The sequence below is a fragment of the Quercus robur genome, chromosome 5 (genome assembly GCF_932294415.1).
Source record: "Quercus robur chromosome 5, dhQueRobu3.1, whole genome shotgun sequence".
NCBI lineage: Eukaryota > Viridiplantae > Streptophyta > Magnoliopsida > Fagales > Fagaceae > Quercus > Quercus robur.
The window spans coordinates 5,405,010-5,413,583 of NC_065538.1; positions in this window are offsets into that span (position 1 = coordinate 5,405,010).

Here is an 8,574-nt window from a genome sequence, read left to right on the forward strand (position 1 = left end):
GGCTTGCCAACGCTGAGAACAAGTTCTTTCAGTCTGAGTGATAATAACAGATTGCTAGAGAAGAGCTTAGACTTGATTGAAGAAAGAAGAGAAAATGCCATGGTCCAATTGGTGTATTACCAACATAAGCTCAAACAAGGGTATGATGCCAATGTGAAACTAAGACCATTAGCACCTGGTGACTTGGTGTTAAGAAAATTTCTAGGTATTACGAAGAACCCAGCATGGGGAAAGTTGGAGCCCAATTGAGAGGGGCCATATCGCATTACCACGGTGACTAGTATAGGAGCATATTTTCTTGAAGACCTAGATAAACATGTAATACCACACCCTTAGAATGTAAATAACCTGAAAATGTACTATTATTAATGAAAGTTTCCTTCGTCGTATTCTCATTTATTATGTAATACATTGTACTTCTCATTATCATTTTTCTAAGTATTAAACAGAACCTTAATCATGCTAGGCTCCTCGGACCACATGCTTTGGGAAAATTAATACTTAAAGACATCTTTCTAAGTATTAAACAAAACCTTGGTCATGCCGGGCTCCTTAGACCATATGTTTTGGGAAAATTAATACTTAATGGCATCTTTCTAAGTATTAAACAGAATCTTGGTCATGCCTGGCTCCTCAAACCACATGCTTTGGGAAAATTAATACTTAATAACATCTTTCTAAGTATTAAATAGAACCTTAGTCATGCCTAGCTCCTCGAATCACATGCTTTGGGAAAATTAATACTTAAAGACATCTTTCTAAGTATTGAACAGAACCTTAGTCATGCTTGGCTCCTCAGACCACATGTTTTGGGAAAATTAATACTTAATTGCATCTTTCTAAGTATTAAACAGAACCTTAGTCATGTCTGGCTCCTCAGACCACAGGCTTTGGGAAAATTAATACTTAATAGTATCTTTCAATAAGTCAATTCTCTGGTCAAACTCAATTCCTCGAATCATTAGCCTTGAGTAAGTCAATTCTCTTGGATATTTATCTAAGTGTTGAACAGGATAAAGGTTGCCTGCCCTATTTATTCTCTACTAAGTATGTTGTTTGTCTCCATGAGATTCAGCCTTCTCTGTAGAAGGTCCAACTCTCAATACAATCTTATCACTCCTAAATCTCTTTAAGGGGCAGAACAGTAACAACACCAATAGCGAAATAAAGGTTGAAATGAAAAGAAAGATGCATGAGATGAAAAATAAAGTCTTTTCATTAATAAAAAAACAAGGTACAGTACAAGCAATGATTAAGTACTATAAAAAAAATTAAAAAAAAAAAAGGAAAAAAAAAAAGAAGAGTAAATACAGGAAGATGAAATAAAAAGAAAAAATCCTATTACTATGCCTTGGCTTGGTGATGGCCCTCCTTGGAATCAGCTGCTTTAAGCTTAGCATCCCATCTTTAGACTTGGACTCAGCATCCTTAGCCTGGAAGACCATATCCTTGATTGTAAGGGCATCCTCAGAGTGAGTGTCTTTGGCCAGTGGCGGGACCTTCTTACCCTTACCTGCCCCTGTTGAAGCTTTAGCATCAAGAGAAGTGGCTTGGATGGTGGAGATTTGCTCAGAAGGAAGGTGCACTGCTGGAGCCTCTCGGATGTCTTTAGGAAAGAAAATGCTCTTAGCGCTCCTTAGCTCGGAGTTAGCAGGGACCCCCACCCAGTTGAGCACTTTTGCCCAAACCTCGGTGCAGTAATCCCTGCACACTCCTACCACCTCCTCAACCAACTACACCTCCATGTCCAACACCCCACGTTCATAAGATGCAATCTCTGCGGCTTCAGAAGCTTCCTTGGCCACCCGAGCTACATCCTTAACTTTTTGCAACTTAGCCTTAAGATCCAGGACCAGCTGTCTCTAGATGGCCAGCTCTATCTCAGTCATATGAAGCTGCTTACACTGGTCCTTGGCTTAGGTCTCCGCGCTCTTCAAGAAAGTCTTAGCACTTTTTCTCGCCCTCTCCTCGGCGATCAACTTGTTTTCCAACTCCATATGCTCTTGCTTGAGGGCTTCCAAGGCCTTCTCAATCTCGATGCGGTAGTAGGCCTTAGCTCTAACCTCATTACAGGCATCTCGGACCCACTCCTCGACCACAAAAACTTGTTGAATAACCTACATAAAAGTAACGAAGGAATCCCATATGTAATATATATATATATATATATATATGAAAAGAAAAGAAGAAGAAGTGGGTGAACGAAAGCGCAACTTGTCATTTAATTCAGAGATGCGTTGGATAACTTACCATAGCAAGATCCCTCTCCAGGGACAGGAAGAGATCGGGCTGCTTTATGCACCTGAGAGCATCCATGTCTCTAGGGAGGAGAAGAGGCTGCTCCAGGGCTTCAGCAATGTAGGCTAAGCGTCATCTTTGGAACTCCTACACTGAGGTGTCCTAAGGGGTAGCAGTGCCATCCAACTCCAACCTTGGAGCCCAAATGCGCTATGGTCAACGCACCTCAGCCCTAAAGGGGTCCTCCTTGCTATCCTCGGAGGAGGCCCATTTTTCTTTGGCCTTTTTGGGCTACTTTGCCCCTTTTGGAGGAACCACCTCACCCTCCTCCACCTCCTACATTTTCCTTTTCTTCTTCAGATCAGGGCAAGGGAGCAGTCCGGCTGTTGTTACAAGGTGAGGAGGAGGAGGGGGGAGACTGGGAGGAAGTTGAGTCTTCGGGGCCTCCTTAGATGACGACCCTTTCCTCCCAACTACCAGATCTTTGAGGCCTTTCCTTAGATTCAAGGCCATTTCTTCCTCTTCTTTCGTGCTGGTATCAACCCGTGCAACTATAAATCTGGGGAATAAGCCACGGAAGATCTATCAAATTTAGCTTAAGAATCTGATAGCTCCATAGGCCTTTTTGGCACCTCTCCTTCTTCTTTAAGACGAAATTGATCAATCTCAGCCTCAAGGGATAAATGCGAAGAGGCTATTTCCTCCCTCGGAATGGCTACTTCTCATAGGGATTGTAGAGAGGGAAAATTCCCGACTTATCACAAGCTGACACGTCACATTACCAAGTCCACAAAATACAGCCAATTACAAAGCACCACATACTGCTGCTAGGTTTTGCTATCACTATTCAGAAGTCAACATAAATTTGCCAAGTGTCATGCAAAAACCAATCACACATCAGCGCACGTGTAAGCGATGACACAAGCAACCTCGCACGTGTAAACGATGACTTAAGCGAACCAATCAGGCTGTGACATGTGTCACCAATCAAGCTCCGCCACTTGTCGCTCACCCACCCCCAAACTCCTATAAATAGAAGCCTTCCTAAGACATTTAGAAATACCAGAATTCAGAAGTGAAAAAGCTCTGCGAAGATCAAGCCTCAAAGCCTTTAAGAACTTCAAGAACTTCAACCCCAAAATCGGAGAACATTCGAAGCAGAATCATCCAAATCATCTGCCTAGATCCTAAAGTTCGCGGGAATCAAGCCAAAAGTGTCCGAAAACATCAACAAATCACAAATCAGTGAAGCTCAATGGATTCAAGCCTCTAAAGCTTCGAAGAACTTCCACCACAAACCTTCGAAGACGAAGAACACACGAAGAACACGAAGAACGCGAAGAACAAAGAATTTCTAAACAAGCTCATAGCCAGAGATTCATTGTAATTCCGTTTCAGTAATCTTCGATCCATCCCTCAACCAAATTGAAGGATATTTTGTGTTCAAGTCAAAACCACATTACCACAAATCTATTCAATAAGTTTTGCAAGGAGATCGAATCAGAGGATCACTCTTTTGTAATTCCAGAGAATTGTACCACACAATCATCAATACAAATTTGCATTTGCGACACTATTTTACTTGTTTGACTTATTTCCAATCGAGAAATTTAGTTGTCTACAAATTCTGGCACGCCCAGTGGGACATCTCTGCCTCTCATCTCATTCTCCTTCAAAGAAAGAAATCAACATCATCTTGCTGCCTACTTCAATGGCTTCTAGCAAGAACATTCAAGCTTCAACAATAGCTGCTTCAACTAAACTTGGTATGACTACCACCAACCACTACATTGGTGTAATCAATTGTAGCCAACCCAAAGCAAACAATCAACTTCAATTTCAATCAACCAAGGAAGCCAAGGTCCAGACAATCATCTCCTTAGACCCTCTTACAAGAAACAAGGTCATCAATAAGGACATCTCCACCTTGGAACACCTCATGTATGGGGGTAAATCCCCTTCTTCCTACACAAGAAGTTGGTCGCACGATTTCTCTCCCATCAAAGGGAACCCAAAAGATGAGATTCCACGTGCTCACATCAAATCAATTTCTTCTCCATCATCTTAGGAAGTTGTGTCAGTCATGATGACTAACACCTCTACCATGGAAGAAAAGATGGCTGAAATGGAACAAAGTGTTGTCCTTCTCACAAAAGCATTTGAAGATAAGGACCTCCAAATTGCAACTTTAATGAACAAACTTGAAGTACAAAACCTTGGTGAATCAAACCATGGTCATAAATTCACATCTGCAAAGGATGACGAAGAGAGAGAAATTGAAAACAGTCCCCGACGAGAACAATCTACTTCGGTTGCTTCGTTGTCAGTCCAACAATTACAAGACATGATAACAAATACCATCCGAGCACAATATGGAGGTTCTTCTACAAGTTCTCTCACATATTCAAAACCCAACACAAAGCGCATCGACAACATGAGAATGCCAAATGGGTATCAACCCCCCAAGTTCTTACATTTTGATGGCAAAGGAAATCCTAAGCAACACATTGCTCACTTTATAGAAACTTATGAGAATGCAGGGACTCAAGGAGGTCTCCTTGTAAAGCAATTTGTTCGTTCGCTCAAGGGAAATGCCTTTGATTGGTATACAGACTTAGAACCTGAGTCAATTGACAGTTGGGAACAACTAGAAAGAGAGTTTCTCAACCAATTCTACAGCACACGACGTACGGTAGGCATGATGGAGCTTACCAATACTAAACAGTGGCAGGATGAGCCTGTCGTTGATTATATCAATCGGTGGCATTCTTTGAGTCTAGATTGCAAGGATAGACTTTCTGAAATATCTGCTGTAGAGATGTGCATCCAAGGCATGCATTGGGGACTTCTTTACATCCTTCAAGGGATAAAGCCCCGAACATTTGAAGAGTTAGCAACTCGTGCCCATGACATGGAGTTGAGCATTGCTAGCCGCGGAAGTACAAACCCTCCCATACTTGAGGAAAGCATAAAGGAAGTAAGGAGGAATGATAAGAATGCAAAAGTCAGCCTCAAAGACCCAATGGTTGTTAACACTGTCGAAGTCAAGGTTCCAAGAAGAGGAGCAAATGCAAATGAAAAACGGCTTGAAGGATGGCAAAAGAACGAAGTTCGTCGCCTAACTTTTAAGGAACGTGAGCAAAAAGTATATACGTTCCCCGATGAAGATGTGCCAAACATCTTAGAACAACTATTGCAATTGAAGCTAATTGAATTGCCAGAATGCAGGCGACCAGAAGACATGGGGAAAGTTGATGACCCTAATTACTGCAAATATCATCGCATCATTGGCCACCCAATACAAAAATGCTTTGTCTTCAAAGAACAAATCATGAAGCTTGCCACAGAAAACAAGATTGATCTAGACTTCAATGAAGTTGTCGGGTCAAACCATGTTACCATTACTTGTGATGTACTTCCAACTCTCAAGCAGGGGGCAAACACCAACCAAGCTTACAAATTGATTGACAATGATGGCATAAGGATCGGCCCCATCAATGGGAAGTTCCTTAAACACTTCTATGCTTGAACATCAAGGATTGCTCCTCGGTAAAAGCTTAAACTACCCACTGTAACGCTGCAAGGGTACATGATGTCTTCTCATTACCTTTAAAAGCGTACAAATAAAGAAAAATTAATCCCCCTTTATGGCACCATTTGTGAGTGTGGCGTAGTGGTTGGACGCCTGTGTCGCCCTTGAGGCCAAGGTCTCGGGTTCTATTAGTGGTGATACCCACTATTGCACAATTGGTACCCATGAAATACTGTGGGGCGTGGGGCGAGGATTACACATGTGAGCCCTCCTTTTTTGCCAAAGAAAACAAGATTGATCTAGACTTCAATGAAGTTGTCGGGTCAAACCATGTGACCGTTGCTTATGATGTACTTCCAACTCTCAAGCAAGGGGCAAACACTAACCAAGCTCACAAGTTGATCAACAATGATGATGCAAGGATCGGCCCCATCAATGGGAAGTTCCTCAAACGCTTCTATGCTTAAAAATCAAGAATTGCTCCTCGGTAAGAGCTTAAACTACCCATTGTAGCGCTGCAGGAGTACATGATGTCTTTCCATTACCCTTGAAAGCGTACCAATAAGGAGAAATTAATCCCACTTCATGTCACCAATTGCGAGTGTGGCGTAGTGGTTGGACGCCCGTGTCTCCCTTGAGGCTAAGGTCTCGGGTTCGATTAGTGGTGATACCCACTATTACACACTGCGCCCCCCTTTTTACAAAAAAACAACAAAAAGAAAAGAAATCATAAAAAAAAAAACAACAAAAAAAAAAAACAAAAATCTTTTGAACTACGTGATGACTTGATCCCTCTCCGGGGGTACGTAGGCAACTTAGTATCTGTTGCTGAGTTCAGTCACGCACTAAAAAAAATTATTGAAAAAAAAAACAAAAAAAAATGATCATAAAAAAAATCATCAAAAAAAAAAGATCATCAAAAAAAATCATCAAAAAAAAAAAAAAAAGGAAATCATCAAAAAAAAAAAAAAATCTGTTGAACTACACGATGACTTGATCCCTCTCCGGGGTACATAGGCAACTTAGTACTTGTCACTAAGTTCAGTCACATGAAAAGAAGAAGGATGGCCAGTCTAACTTGAGGAGTTTTCCAACAGTCGTCAATGCGCTTTTTAGATCCCTTCGGTTGGCAAGGCATTGCTCAATAGGATGATCAAAAATCGATGTAGTAGAAAATGAAGACTGTAAGGAGTTGATGTTGCTTAACTTTCTTTGAAATGATGATAAACATAGGTTGATGCTTGGTTGTGGAGTAAAATAAAATCTCCAACCTCTTTTGCAAGAAATGAAGTCTTCATGACATTGGTCATTTTCTGTGGCCATCCTCCCACATCTCTGAGGTATACTTTGCATCATTTATCTCCTGGGGGCATCTTCTTGTACCTTCCAAGTCTAGGCTACATCGTCTCTCTTCTAGGTTGTGCCACTTCATAGCTCTGAAATTAGAACCACATCATCTCCCTTCTGAGTGGTGTTGTTTCACATCATGTCTCTGAAATCTGGATGACGTCAATTTCTTCCGGAATGATGGTAGATTATATATCTGAAGTTGGTGTGGCATCATCTCTCCTCTATGGGCATGATCGTGCAATGTCAAAATTTTTGGTAGCGTGCTCTAGCATCTTCAAAGTCTTGATAAGGACTCTTGTATCTTCAAGATTTTGTTGGCATCTCCTTGCATCTTCAAAGTCTTAATGAGAGCCCCTTGCAATGTCAAAGTCTTGGCGGCATTCTTCTTGAAACTTCAAGGTTTTGTTGGCATCTCCTTGCATCTTCAAAGTCTTAATGAGAGCTCCTTGCAATGTCAAAGTCTTGGCGGCATTCTTCTTGCATCTTGAAGGTTTTGTTGGCATCTCCTTGCATCTTCAAAGTCTTAATGAGAGCCCCTTGCAATGTCAAAGTCTTGGCGGCATTCTTCTTGAAACTTCAAGGTTTCGTTGGCATCTTCGAAATCTTAATGAGAAGTCCTTGCATCTTCAAAGTCTTGATAGGGACTCCTTGCATTTTCAACATCTTGTTGGCATCTCTGAAATCTTGATGTCTGGCTACAATGATATACGCCCTTGATGTCTAAGCGATGTTGCCTCTGAAAATTGGTAATGTTGTAGCTTTATTATAAAGGTCCATATCGGTGCAACTTTAATGTGAGTTCAAGTGCTAATGTGGAGTGTTGACATGACTTCATGAATGTTGACATGACTTCTGTGCAAATGAAGTTTCGACGTGGCTTCATGAATGTTGGCATGGCCTCGGTATAAATGAAGTATTGACGTAGTTTCAATGGCAAAGATGCAATGTTGGCATGGCCTCGGTATAAATGAAGTGTTGACGTGGTTTCATGGCAAAGATGAATGTTGTCACGGTTTCGACATGGATGAAGTGTAGATGTGGCCTTAATGCAAATAAAATGTCGAGGCAGCTTTATGATAAAGATGAATGTTGGCATGAATGAAGTGTTGACGTTGCTTCATGACAAAGTTGAATGTTGGCATGGCTTCAATACAAAGACAGAAGCTGGCACGGCTTCGTGGTAAAAACTCTTGATGCGGCTACGTTGCAAAGACTCTTGAAATAGCTGCGTTGAAAAGACAAGTATTGGTGTAGCTTAATTACCAAGGAAAGCATGCTGCATAACAAAAACAAGCAACAGCAAAGAGATTATCAGAAGAAAATCTCATGGCACGTCTAAAAAAAAAAAAGGGATAATTACAGTAAACCCACCTGGGGTTAGGCCCGATTACACTATGCCTACCCGTGGTTCAAAACTTATCACTTTGCCCACCTGAGGTGCCTTCCGTTAGGAA